This window comes from Myotis nattereri (genome assembly GCF_964212035.1).
Source record: "Myotis nattereri genome assembly, chromosome: 7".
Lineage (NCBI taxonomy): Eukaryota > Metazoa > Chordata > Mammalia > Chiroptera > Vespertilionidae > Myotis > Myotis nattereri.
Window position 1 is genome coordinate 86,988,971 of NC_138082.1, and position 15,120 is coordinate 87,004,090.

Sequence of the window (15,120 nt, forward strand, 5' to 3'; positions counted from 1 at the left end):
ATCAGAATAACATAATCATTATTTTTTTAAGATTTTTTAATTGATTTTTTAGAGGGAGAGGGAGGGAGAGGGAAACATCCATTAAGAGTGAAACATGGATCGGCTGCCTCCTGCACACTCCTTACTGGGGATCAAGCCCACAACTTGGGCATGTGCCCCAATCAGGAATCTAACCAGCGACCATTCACCCAACCAACCGGCACACGGGCCAGGGCCATGGTTACTATTGCTATCAGGAAGAACACGGAAGGCCCAAGCAGAGCCAATGGGCTACACAGTTGGTGGGTTGAGGTTTGTCACAATTTTCCAGTTTATAAATGTACCAGTCAGCAAAGCACTCTCTGCTTTAGCTGGCTTATTTATTTGTAGCTTAAATGTTGCTTCCCAACAAAAACTTAACACCATTCTGTGTCTGCAGCTTATTGCCTCCCTCTCAGTTTTCCAAAAACCAAGGGCTGGATATGGGGTTGGCTCCATAGAAACACCATTGACCAAAGTGGTCAGTCTGGTAACATTAGAAGTCAAAGCCAGTCCCTACATCAAACTTCTTGCTTAGCAGCTTTACAACAGTTGAGCGGTAGCCTTTATACAACCCCTCCACAACAAAGAAAGTAATGAAGGAAAGAAGGAAATCGGCTCATATTCTGATCAGTTACTGACATGGAGCTCTCCACTGGCAGACAATCGCTCCACATGGGCCTGGTACTGTTATAAAAGCAGGAGACCTCAAAATCATGTTTGGGGTAGGGCAAAACACATGATACAGGAAAAGTACCACAATCCTTTTCATTAAGTGAAAAAGCTGACCATTTAATCTACAGCTGCTGAAGCAATTGTACACGCGTACTTCCTACGTCAATTCCTTTCAATCCAACCTAAGAAGACCCATAGAAAGTCTGCCTTCCAGATGCAGCAGCCCCTGACACTGCTAAAGAGAGAAGTTCTGCACAGCAACCCTGCACCAGCTCTCAGGGCTCCAGCAGGGAACGCTGAGCTATTACACATAGTAAGTTCAAAGGCTGTGCGTGGCAGCTCTTCCACTCTGCACACAGTACTTCCTTCCCTAGCATCACCCAGCCTCATCCCCTCTCTCCGCACACGAAGCACAATGGTCTTTCCGAGTTCCAGAATCAGAGATTTTTTATACCCACAGGAATCATGTAAGTCAGTAAGGAAAATGCTCCCTCAAAGCCCCAGGTGTGTGCTTGCCCAACTCGTGCTTTACTGCGTCAAACAACGCAGGGGGTTGGGGACGGGGAGTAAAACTCACCATCTCACATGGCAAGCCTTCCCCAAAGGGAGGAGCATCTGTTCTCCAGTCAGTTCCACACCCGGGAACCAGTCCCTCCCTCACAAGAAGGATCTGAGATAGATAAAAGCAGCTATTACCCTTCTCTCCAATTTTTAGTTCAAACAAAAATATCTCTAGTTCCTTAACAGCTCGTAAGCTGGACTACAGAAGGTATCAGTGATACAGGAAACAGGAGCAACCAACAGAACCTTTTCTTTCCAGGCCCAGTATTAGCCCAAGAAGCAGAGCAAGCAAGGTTGGGCTTGTGAAATGGCCACAAATTCTTTGCTACTCCTCCCCCACCAAGGCGTAGTCTGCCACACCCACAGTGACTCTAGAACTGGTCCTGAGACTTGCTGTGGCCAGCTGGAAATCAGCAACTGCAAAGCAAGCAGGGGTTTGACAGCAAGCACTGGAGCCCCTCAGAATGCCGCCTGAGGCTGCCATGCTACCAGGAAGATGCTCTAGCTTCCAAAACGCGAGAGGCCATGTTCTCCAGCCCACTTCCAGGAGCAACGGTCAGGCCTGAGCGAGGCCAGTTGGAACCGGGCAGCCATTCATCGGACTGTAGCTACGCAAATCAATCTAAGGAGACCAGCACCAAATCCACCTAGTCTAGGGTGGGCAACCCCTGGCACGCATGCCAAACATGGCACGCCAGTAACTTTTGCTGGCACACAAAACCCTCTCTTACAATCTTCCATTTACAATTTTTTTCTTAATATCGAGTTTTTTTATTTTTCAGATAAATTCAGTGTAGGTGCATCTTAGATAAATAAATAAGTTTACATAACAAGTTATCTTAAAGACCATAGACATGGATTGATGAGAGAGGGAAAGAGCAATTTCTATGCCTCTGCCTTAACTCTCCCTGCCTTCCTAGATCCGACCAGTGTTTTGATTTCATCCACATACGCTTGTGAATCTTTGTTCTCAGTGATGAATTTTGTTATGTCTCATAATAGGAGTAGCCTGACGGATGAAAGTAGTAGCTCGTGCATATCTCTGAAGGTCACAAAATATAAACCTGATGTAAAATCTCTGTCACCAGTGATGCAGCAGCAAAAGTCCCACTGATAATATCAAACAGAGTCGTAAAGTTTTCTGTCGGACTATCAGTGTACATGTATACATTAAAAAATAAATGTATTTTTCATCATCATATACTGTGTTTTTGTCGCTCGAATGAATTTTATTATTGCTTCAAGGTTCCTCACATACGTACACCTTAAGAGATATCAAGTAGGCGTAACATGTTCTCAAAAAATTAGGGTTGGCACGCAGAAGAATTTTGAGTCAGAGATTTTGCTGGTTTTGGCACGCACTCACAAAAAGGTTGCCCACCCCTGACCTAGTCAAACCACACCAAGAGATAATTGACCCACTCCTTCCTCCCCTAAACATCTACCTGTCATTCTCAACCGAAAGAATCCATGTCCTTTACTCCTTCAAGGAGCCTAAAATCAACCGGCACTAACCAATAATGATGATAACACCATTTTAAAGAATCTACCTGGGTGTCAGCTTCCATGCTAGACAATGTATACATACCATCTCTAATTCTCCAACCAACTCTATAAAGTACGTATTAATCCCTATTTTACAGATGAAGGAACTGAGGCAAAGGTAACTTTCCAAGGCCACATGCCCAGTGAGTTTCCTCTCCCCACCTTCAAACCCTTGCTATTACAAGTCTGGCCTAGTTCTGTGCTGACTCAGAGAAAGGAGGTCAGACTTCGTGCTTACCTGGGAAGAATGGGGCAAGACAGCCAAGCCTCCATTCCAGGGAGAAAAATGATCCCGCTCATTCCAGTCTAAGAGTGGCTTATAATATATGTATAATATAAAAGCTCTCTGTTAGAATTCCAGCACACTCAAAAATTGGCCCCAAATTCCCACCGATCACGTGCAGAATGAAAACCACTGGAAGCCCTAGGCATTGCACAGACCGAGACCCCATTTCCTCTTCTTTCTCTTAATTAAAAAAAAAAAAAAATGGAATGGACAATCCTCTCTTATTCTTACTAAACTGGATTTTGGTACCTTTTCCCCAAGCTTTCGAGCACTTTCTCCATCTCAGGTATTCAGGGACAACAGCCACACGGTCCCGAATTCACAGGGTACACGAGTACAAGACCTCCTTCCCACTGCTGCCCAGCCACCCGACTTCCCTGCCTAAGCAAATAATGACCCCTTTTCTGTGTCTTTCCACAGACATATTTAGATACATAAGCAAATAATTATGCATTCTCCTCTCGGAACCTCCCCCCCACCCCTAGGAAGAAGTTTCTAAGCATTTACAGTTGAATCATAAAAAGAGATCGAAAGTGCCCAGCCGGCGTGGCTCAGTGGTTGAGTGTTGACCTATGAACCAGGAGGTCACGGTTCAATTCCCGGTCAGGGCACATGCCCAGGTTGCAGGCTCCAGCCCCAGTGGGGGGCGAGCAGGAGGCAGCCGATCAATGATTCTCTCATTCATCTCTCATTTATGTTTCTATCTTTTCCTCTCCTTCTCCCTTCTTCTCTGAAATCAATAAAAATATATTTTTTAAAAAAAGAGATCGAAAGCAAACTGACAAACATATAGGCAAAACTTCATACAGCAACAAAATTACATAAAGACTTAATATTTTAAATAATTCAGAAAACTTAGAAAGTAAACAGAAGAGGATGTGGAGGACTTAGAAAAGGAGGTGCAGGAGGATTTGGAAGATGACCCAGGAGGAGGAAGGAAAAATCTTTTCCTTCCACCCACATCCTGCCCAGGCCCCCTATAGGACATCCTGCCCGGGTTCCCTATAGGACAGCGGTTCTCAACCTGTGGGTCACGACCCCTTTGGCGGTTGAACGACCCTTTCACAGGGGTCGCCTAAGACCATCCTGCATATCAGATATTTACATTATGATTCATAACAGTAGCAACATTACAGTTATGAAGTAGCAACAAAAATAATTTTATGGTTGGGTCACAACATGAGGAACTGTATTTAAAGGGCCAGCAGGTTGAGAACCACTGCTATAGGACATCCTACCCGGGTTCCCTACTAGGGAAGACTGCAAAAAGGAAACTAAGGTCTGAAGTTCACCTGGAACCAGGAACCACAGCAGTTACCGATGGGTGAGCTAAATAAAAATGAGGTATGTTATGTGTAAGGCATTACTGAAAGGCCCGGGGACACAAGAACAAACAGGACACAGCCAGGGCCCAAGGTGAGCTTCTGGACTAGTTCATTCACGGGTGGGGTCCCAGCCTAGCCAGCAATCAGGGCCGATTGGGCCTGGCCGGCCAGGGGGAGGGATTGTGGGAGGTTGGCCGGTCACGGGAGGTTGGCTGTGGGAGTGCACTGACCATCAGTGGGCAGCCCCTGCATTGAGCATCTGCCCCCTGGTGGTCAGTGCATGTCATAGCTTCCAGCCAGTCAGCCGGTCAGCTGGTCGGGCCAGTCATTTGGTCACTTAGGCTTTTATCTTATCTAATAAAAGAGAAACATGCAAACAATAAAGATTTAATCTAAAAAAAATTTTTTTAAAAAAAAGAAACATGCAAATTGACCGTATCTCTGCTACACTCATACGCCACCCCCACCAGCCAATCAGTAGCGAGTATACAAATAAACCCAACCAAGATGGTGGTGGCCAGGGAGCTGGAGCGAACAGGAGGCTTGGGTTGCCCCTGGCGATGGAGGAAGCCAAGGTTCCTGCCTGCCCTGCCGCCCTGTGCTCCGCTCAAGGCTACAAAGTTTCAATTACAGAAAACAAATAAATAACAGATACCTGCTTCCAGCTGGCATGGCCTCCACTCAAGGAGGGTCTGGGAGCCTGGGTTGCCAAGGGCCGTGGCCACCCTGTAAACAGTCATCAGCCCCTCACCAGGCTGGCCAGGCACCCCACTGGGGACCCCCTCCTGAAGGGGGTGTGGCCAGCCTGAAAACAGCCCTCAGCCCCTCACCCAGGCTGGCCACACCCTCATGGGGTGAGGATCCCCGCTGGGGGTTTGGCCAGCCTGCAGTCATCAGCCCCTCACCCAGGCTGGCCAGGCACCCCAGCGGGGACCCCTACCCTGAAGGGGGTATGGCCAGCTTGAAAACAGCCCTCAGCCCCTCACCCAGGCTGGCTATGCCCCCCAGCGGGGACCCTCACCCCATGGGGGCATGGCAGGCCTAAAACCACCACAGGCCCTCACCCAGGCCGCCCCACATCCCAAGAGAACCCCCACCCTGATCCTGGACACCCAGGGCAAACCAGCCACCCGCTCCGCCCCCTCCCCCCCATGCACCAGGACTCTATCTATACTAATAAAAGGGTAATATGCTAATTAGACTGGGAGACCTTCCAGGAGACCTTCCGGACATTCTTCTGGACAAATCCATGGTGGTGGGACCGAGGTAGAAGTGGTTAGAGGCCAAGAGGGGAGGGCAGTTGTGGGTAATCAGGTGGGGGGTGGGGCCGTTGGGGGTAAGCAGGCCATCAGTGGGAGTCAGTTGGAGGTGATCAGGACAGCGGGGGGGGGGGGGGGGGGTGTGAGTTTGGAGTGAACAGGCCAGCAGGGGGGCAGTTGGGGGCAAGCTGGCCAGTGGGGAGGGAAGGTGGGGGCGAGCAGGCCAGCAAGGGGGGAATTGGGGATGATCAGGCTGGAGGGGGGGCATTTGGGGGCAAGGAGGCTGGCGGCGGGGGGCAGTTGGGGGCGAGCAGGCTGGCAGGCAGAGTGGTTAGGGGCAATCAGGCAGGCAGGCAGGCAGGCAAGCAGTTAGGAGCCAGCAGTCCCGGATTGCGAGAGGGATGTCCAACTGCTGGTTTAGGCCCAATCCCTCTAAACCGGCAATAGGACATCTTTCAAGGGGTCCCAGATTGGAGAGGGTGCAGGCCGGGCTGAGGAACACCTCCTCCCCCATGCACGAATTTCGTGCACCGGGCCACTAGTATATATAGATTAGAACCTAAACCAGAACAATAGCCCAACTCTGCTGCAGGCTAAGAGGCAGAAGTTAAAAAGTACCATCTTCAACAAGAATGAATAAGACAGTCTGATGTCATGAAAAGAGCAATAAGGTTGAGAATCCTGCCCTCTAGTCTTGACTGCTACCTCTGCATTGCACTCTGGGGAATACTGGCTCCACATACACTAACCAAGAGTAAGGATGGGAAGAGGCTGCAGAAGGCATTTTTTAATAGCTCCTATCTCTAGCCCTGACTCATCATAACCACTCTGTGGCACTCAGGTACACAACTATTGAGTATTAAAGGTGGCGAATGGGGAGAACGGAACCAACCGCAAGCTCTGCAACTTCTTAGTCTACTGCAGACTTCTCCATAAGTTACAAGTTAAAAGTAGGACTCTTTTCATTTGGTGGCTTAAAAAGTTAATATTTCTCAAAGGTCTGTGGGTTGGCTGGGCTCAGATGGGAGATTCTACTAATCTTCCTTAGAACCTTTATGCAGCTGCTGTCATCTGCCAGCTTGATAGGGGCCGAAGACGTTACAGTGGCAACGTTCACATGTCTGAGGCATTGATATTGGCTGCTGGCTGGACACCCTGCCATGCATGATCTCTAACCATTCGGGAGTACAGCACACATTCACTACATAGTGGGTGGAGCACTCCAAAACAGCAAAGTGGGAAGCTGCCAGGACTGCCAAGGCCTAGGATCCACAACTTGTAAATCACTCCTGCTACATTCCATTGGTCGAGGCAAGTCCCTCATCATAACCACACCTCACTGAAGAAGCTACAAAAGATATAACTATAGGTTTTTCACCACAGGTTTGCCACCAAAACACAGGTGTCATGAAAACCACCACTAACTCAAACCCAAAATGGGAAAAGACTCATATCAACATCACTGTCATTAGACACGAACATTCCAGCAAGTCTACCACTACTGGCCATCTGATCTATGAATGTGGTGGGATCGACAAAAGAACCACTGAAAAATTTGAGGAGAGTGCAGAGATTCAGAAGGGCTCCTTCAAGTATGCCTGAGTCTTGGATAAACTGAAAGCTGAACGTGAGTGAGGTATCACCATTGATATCTCCTGTGGAAATTCGAGACCAGCAAGTATTATGTGAACATCATTGATGGCCCAGGACACAGAGACTTCATCAAAACATCGTTACAGGCACATCTCAGGCTACCTGTGCTGTCCGGATTGTTGCTGCTGGCATCTCCAAGAATGGGCAGACCCATGAGCATGCCCCTCTGGCTTACATAGTGGGTGTGAAACAACTGATTGTTGATGTTAGCAAAATGGATTCCACTGAGCTACTCTACAGCCAGAAAAGATGAGGAAATTGTTAAAGAAGTCAGCACCCACATTAAGAAAATTGGCTACAGTTGTCACACAGTAGCATTTGTGCCAAATTCTCATTGGAATGATGACAACATGCTGGAGCCAAGTATTAATATGCCTTGGTTCAAGGGATGGAAAGTCACCCATAAAGATGGCTTGAAGCTCTGGATAGCATCCTGCCACCAACTCGTGCAACTGACCAGGCCCTGCGTCTGGCCCCCCAGGATGTCTACCTAATTGGCGGTATTGGTCCTATCCCTGTGACAGAACCGAGTGGAGACTGGTGCTCTGCCGGAAGCCGGTCCACCCTTGCTGCTTGACACAGTCGCTCCAGGGAAGAAACATCTGCACAGCTTATGTTTCAAAGGACCTGGTGTATATGGCATATATTTGCTCCCCCTCTTAGCGCTATGTGTTTTAAACAGGACCACCTCCCCGAGAAAGGTTGTTTCCCCAGGTGAGGATTTTTCCCTGGAGGTAGGGATTAACAGGACTAAGGAAGAGAATAAATCAGTGAAACCCCCTAGTGTTACAGAAATACCATGTACTACTTATGAAGAACTTGGACTAAGACTGTTGGCAATAAATTTGGGACTTGTTGGGCCCACATCCCCAGGGGTCTGCCCACCAGGGAAAGCACCAAAGCCTATACCCCTGGAGATCCACCGACACAGGGCAGTCCCAGGGAAGGCAAGCAGCAAGGCTGGGAGGACATATAACCTTTACTGGGTAGGAGAATCTCCTTCAGTCACTTCCTTGTAGCTTATCAGTAGAGCAGCTGTCTCCGTGTCCTTCATTCTTCGCCGACTCTGTCCACACCTTTGGGAACCCCTGGACCTGTTGGGGCTGGACCTCAACAGTGTTCTCAAACCCGGAAGGTGGTCACCTTTGCTCCAGTCAACGTTACAACAGAAGGGAAGTCTGCTGAAATGCACCATGAAGCTTTGAGTGAAGCTCTTCCTGAGGACCATGTGGGCTTCAACGTCAAGAACGTGTCTGTCAAAGATGTTCGCCGAGGCAAGGTGGCTGGTGACAGCAAAAATGACCCACCAACGGAAGCAGCTGGCTTCACATCTCAGGTGATTATCCTGAGCCATCCGGGCCAGATATGCACCAGTGCTGGATGGTCACACAGCTCACGTTGCTTGTAAATTTGCTGAGCTGAAGGAGAAGATTGATCGTCGTTCTGGGGAAAAGCTGGAAGATGGATGGCCCTAAGTTTTTGAAATCTGGTGATGCTGCCCTTATCGACATGGTTCATGGCAAGCTCAAGTGTGCTGAGAGCTTCTCTGACTACCCTCCTGTGGGCCGTGTCAGTGTTCGTGACATGAGACAGACAGTTGCTGTGGGAGTCATCAAAGCAGTGGACAAGAAGGCAGCTGGAGCTGGCAAAGCACCAAGTCTGCCCAGAAAGCTCAGAAGGACGAATGATGTCATCCCCATAGCGGCCACCCCGTCTTACTCAGTGGTGGGAGAACGGTCTCAGAACTGTTTGTCTCAATTGGCCATTTAAGTTTAATAGTAAAAGACTGGTTAATGACTGCACTCATGGTAAAGCATTCAGGAGGAAAGGAGATTGTCTTGTGGACCATTTGGTTCTTCTGTGTGTGTGGCAGTTTTTAAGTTATTAGTTTTTAAAATCAGTACTTTTTAATCAAAACAACTTGACCAAAAATCTGTCACAGAATGTTCAGACCCATTGTTAAAAGAAAAAAAAAAGTTTTAAAGAAGTAACTATAGTCTATGACAACGTGAAAGTGCTTCCAACTTACTTGGAGACAACATACAGAGAGGTTGTCATATATGAACTCAACAAAAACATAGGTTGCTGATTCCACAGGCAGAATGTTGCACCTGCCTAATAAGGGGTATTAAGTACATACTGTGGTCATATCGGAGAAGGGATGGATCAAGAAGACCTGGAATGACCAAGTCAAAACTATATACCAGTAAACAAAACTCAGTTTGAACTCTGTCTTAAAATGTGGATAGAATGTGCACCCATTAGTTAATGACAATTAACAAGGGAGGTGGGACCTTGTGAATGATTGAGGGAAGAAGTGTGGTAAGGCAGAGACAATGAAATACCAGTGAGATAAGTAGGCATTAGCACTCCTATTTTGAACATAAGGAAATAAATCTCAGAAAGGTTAGGTTTTAAAAAGAACACTACCCAGGGTTTTAAAGCTAGTTATTATCAGGCAGTTATTAAAAACCAGATCAACCTGCCCCAAAGTTTGTATTCTTTCCACAATTCTACATCACTCTACTACCGCCTCATTAAAGTCCAAAGCATGGGCACTCAATAAATAAAAATGAAAATGTTGCCCGGCTGGCGTGGCTCAGCGGTTGAGTGTCGACCTATGAACCAGAAGGACATGGTTCAATTCCCAGTCAGGGCACATGCCCAGATTGTGGGCTCAATCCCCAATGTGGGGCATGCAGGAGGCAGCCGATCAATGATTCTCTCTCATCAATGATGTTGCTATCTCTCTCTCCCTCTCCCTTCCTCTCTGAAATCAATAAAAACATATTTACAAGAAGTACAATTTAAATTACCAGCACCAGTTAATCAATGACTACATCAAAAATCTCCCTAGAAATTATGGAGAAGTCAGGCATAATGAAAATGTTAAAGAGCTATATGTAGTACGTGGAACATGAGAAGTAGGGGATTAAAATGAGAACCCTGAGAAAGAAGACCCTACCAAAAAGAGCTCTGGTGGCAACCTTTTAAAAAAAGAAAAATAGAGCCTAGCAGCCATTTCTACACGAGAACCTTTCATGCAACTATACTTCAGGGACAAGCCTGCACGGAACTACAGGTCTCTCTGCTAAGCTGCCTGCCTGCACTGTGCCAGCCTGTGTGAGCCATGTCCCGCATGGTTCAGGATTCGGGATCTGGAGAAGGGCTGCGCGCAAATGACAGAGACCAGACATCTAGCCCTTAGTCAGGCAATTCTGGTGACAGACAGACAGACTATCTTAAAGGTCAGTAAATTGCTTGAGCCACCATTGTCTCGACTAAACAATCAGTGCATAGCTCTGGACCTTGCCAGGGCTCAAGGCTCACCAGCTCTGGGTTCCTTGTTTACACTTCTCTGAAAGTGAAGACAATGGGTGGCTTCCTACACCAGCCTTTATAAAGGAGTTCCTGGAATCCTACTCCAACCAATAGGACTGAGGTTTTCCCCATCCAATCGGAGCTTCACAGATCCAGCCAACCAGAGCAGCTCTCTTCTGATCAATCAAGCCAGTGCCTCTTGGACCCCCAATCAAAGTATGAGGATTTAGAGTCCTCATTTGCATGAAGACAAACCAGTCAGGGATGGGGGAAGGGGGGTGACTTCTGTCTACATAAGCCAGCCCCACTCTGGCTTTGAGAACACTACTCTCCCCTCCCGCCTTCCTATCATCACCACCCACCTGCCAAGAATGCTCCTGGGAACAGAACAGAGCTGACCAGCAAAGGCCAGAGCAGACCAGTATAACCGCACTCCAAACAGCGGATTCCTGTTGGCACTGAATTGACTCCAACGACTATGAGTTCATAAAAACAAGAAACAATAAAAAATAAAGCACTTATGAAGCTTCAGTAAAATAATATTCTATATCATGGTATCAAGAAGTACAATTTAGCCCAGCCAGTGTGGTGCAGTTCGTTGACCATCAACCCATGAACCAGGAAGTCACAGTTTGATTCCCAGTCAGAAAACATGCCCAGGCTGCTGGCTTGATCCCCAGTAGGGGTCGTGCAGGAGACAGCCAATCAATGATTCTCTCTCATCACTGATGTTTCTATCTTTCTCTCCTCCCTTCCTCTCTGAAATCAATAAAAACATATTTACAAGAAGTACAATTTAAATTACCAGCACCAGTTAATCAATAACATCAAAAATCTCCCTAGAAATTATGGAGATGGCAGGCATAATACATTAATAGCCAACTATGGAAGCCAGAAATTAGCAGAATTTAGTCACACTAAGTCAAAAGTGGTGTGTTTCTATCAATAAGACTCTCCACATTACAATGATTTTTATAATTATAATGCGGTCTGAAATTTTAAAAAGACACTGCCTTGCCCTGCCAGCAATAAGTCTCTGTTCTTATTCTACCTGATACTTCTGTTGTTTCCCTCTCCTTCCTCTCCCTCCCACAGCCCCAATCACTTTCAAGCTCACACACTCACTCAGTCAACAAACATTTACTCTGTGCCAAGTTATGTATACACTATGCTAACTACTAGAAGTCACAGAATGTAAGACTTGGTCAAGGTCCCAAAGGAGGTGGCTGCCTGGAAAGAGACCAAAATGCAAACAGTTGCAATAGTACTGGGACAAGTCTAAACCAGATGGTGGTAGAGGTGATGTGTAGATGGCAGAGAAAGGAATATGAAATGCTGCCTGAAGGAATTCAGCCAGGAATGTCAAAGATGCGACCAGGCAGATACATCCCTGGCTTTCACCAGGTACATATGCAACCACCCACCTCCCTATCTCCTCTGATTTTCCTGAGTGCACCCCAATAAATTTAATTTTTTAAGAAAATCCTTGTCTTGTTCCTGATCTTGGGAAGAATGTATGCATTCTTTTATCACTAAGTCTGACATGAGTTGGTTTTCACAATGGCCTGTATCACACTGATAAAGTTTCCTTCTATTCCTAGTTTGTTGAGTATTTTTATCACATAATATTAGATTTTGTTGTTGTGAATCCTTACCCTAGGATATTTTCCATTGATTTTTTGGGAGTGGAAGGGAGAGGGAGAGACAGAAACAGCGATATGAGAGAAACACATTGACTGGTTGCCTCCCGCACGCACCCCGACTGGGGCTGGAGAATCAAGCCTGCAACCCAGGCATATGCCCTTGACCAAAATCAAACCTGCGAACCTTCAGTCTGCAGACCGACGCTCTATCCACTGAGCCAAACTAGCTAGGGCAATGATATTGGATTTTGTCAAATGCTTTTCTTAACAGCTATTGAAAACATAATATGGTTTTCTTTATTCTATTAATATGTTGTACTACATGAATTTTCAGATATTAATCCAAGCTTGTGTGGACGAAAGGGGCCACATGCTACCTGACGCGCTCAGGGGAGGCCTGCATGGCAGGCTTGCAAACTCAGAGACCTAAAGTCACCACAAAGGACGGTCTGAAATTAACCTTTAACTAAAAGCAGTGATGGTGGGCAGTTACACCCTAGGCCGGTATCTTCACGGACAAGGTCAACCTTTACCTTAACTGAGCCTATCTGTCTTTTTGCATCTATGATAACACACCCTTGAAATGTCTGGGTAACTTGAAACTTCCCTTTTTCTGGACGCCTTGGGGGCACAACCTAATGTGCTGGGCTACAGGACAGAGACCACAAATTCCTTCATTAGCATGTTAATTGTCCCTGTGCCCACCTAAGTATGTGTCTATCATTTTACTTTTTATCCAATCCCAGGGGTTTCCCCGCTTTGCTTTCTCCCACCTCTCTTGTCTATCACCAATGGATTTCATGTAACCCACCTATGTCCCTTTCCTTTGATTGCAATGTATAAATACAGATGTAACCCGCCATTCTCTGGAGCATTATCTCAATTCATTGAGGTCTGCTTCCTGGCATATGTCAACAGTTTGGCTCAAATAAACTCACAAAAATTCTTTACAGGTTTCAATGTTTTTACGTTAACACTTGCATTCCTGGGATAAATCCTACTTGACCAGTGTATAAATATAATATGATGCTAGATTCAATTTGCCAGTATTGTTGAGAATTTTTTTGCATCTATATTCATAAAAGATATTGGTCTGTAATTTGCTTGAGATATCTCTATGAAATAGGAATTTTTATGGGTAAAATAGGCAGGTTTAGGGAATTTTTTAAATTAAGGGGGTCCATGGAAAAAGCACAGGCTACCGAGCTGCAAAAAGTTACATTTCCGTAAAACAAGGGAGTTGGGGGGGGGGGGGGCAGAAGTTACATTTCTATAAAACAAAGGAGTTGGGAGAGGCAACAGTTACATTTCCATAAAATAAGGAAACTGGGAGTAGCAAAAGGTACACATTTACAGAATAAAGGGAAGGGGGAAGACGAGGGAATAAGATAACAAGGAGGGCCTCACATGTCCCCTGTGAAGTTAGACCTTCGAGCTCAGGAGTTACTTCAGTGACCAAATCAAAGGGGAATAGCGACCAATCAGAGGGGATATCAAGGCACAAAAGATCTGCAGCCTTTAAAAACTGTAGGGAAAAGGGACTCAGTGGGACCCTTTCCCCCTCCCCATGTAGGAGTCTGTGCTTGCTCTTCAATAAATTTCCACCTTTACTATACCCTCTTCTGTCTGTGGTTTCTTTCACTCTTCGACTCCAACGACAAAGAGCCCGGGAAAAGCCATCCTGCCCAGGGGAACACCGCTCATTCCAGGCCAGAATACCCACATCGTCTGTGTGGTTTTGGAAGCAGAGTAAGGGCAGCCTCAAGGAGAAACGGGGGGCACTTCCTCTTCCTTTGCTATAGTTTGTTCTTCTCTTACTAGTTTCTGACAATGGTTACTGACTTAAGATCTTTCTCTTTTTTTAATATAGGTGTTTCCTCCTATAAATTTCCGAGCAATGCTTTTACTAATTACCCTAAAGTTATGGTAGGATTTTTTTCTGCATGAAGCATAATAGGTACTCAATGAGCATTTATTGTTGAACACTGAATGAGTGGCAGCTTTCTTTTAATTGTGGTAAAACATACATTAATTTACGTTTTAACCACTTCTAAGTGTACTGTTTATTGGCATTAAGTACATTCACACTGTTGTGCTACCTTTATCACATGGTATGTTGGTTGTTTTATGTTTTTATTAATCACCTCCGAATATTTTCTACTTTTCCTTGTGATTTCTTCTTTATCCACTGGTGACTTAGTATATTGTTTAATTACCACATATCTGTGAGTTTCCCAAATTTCCCACTGTTATTGATATCTAATTTCATTCCATTGTGGTCAGAGCACATACTTTGTATAATTCCCATTTAAATGTTTAAATGTAGTGAGTCCTGTTTTATGGCATAATGTATGATCTATCCTAGGGAATGTCCCCCATGCACTTGAGAACAATGTGTATTCTACTCTCATCATTGATTTTTCTATCTCTTTCTCCCTTTCCCTTCCTCTCTGAAATCAATACAAATATATTTAAATATATATATATATATTTAAAAATATATATATACACATATATATCTTTAAAAAATAGAAAATAAAAGCATGTGCCTGCATCTAGACCACATTTTTAAAAATGTCAATTATCTAAATCTTAAATTTTTCATGTTTTTCCCCCACTTTTTATGCTACTTATTTTATTTATATATAAAAATCAAGTCTTCTTTAAAAATAAAAATGTTAGTTTCTAGCACCATTTTAAGAATTGGTTTCTAAGAGTGACACCTGTTTAAAAGGTAAGCTAAAAAGATCATCTACGATTTTCTAAGAGGTTTCTGGAACATGAAATCCCTAGATTAGGTGAATAAGAAGAGAGGAGAGCATTTGATATGTCAC

General features: G+C 45.4%; 1 protein-coding gene and 1 pseudogene across 2 annotated transcripts in view; one reads left to right on the top strand and one right to left on the bottom strand.

Moving 5' to 3' along the window:
• The window catches only part of CLASP1 (cytoplasmic linker associated protein 1), a 273,563-nt gene that overhangs the window by 236,680 nt on the left and 21,763 nt on the right, over nt 1–15,120 (bottom strand). The gene's annotated exons all lie outside the window — the stretch shown is intronic.
• LOC308522046 (elongation factor 1-alpha 1-like) lies at nt 7,077–9,010 on the top strand (annotated as a pseudogene). The gene is made up of 2 exons: nt 7,077–7,862; nt 8,440–9,010. The product of its transcript is annotated as an elongation factor 1-alpha 1-like (transcript).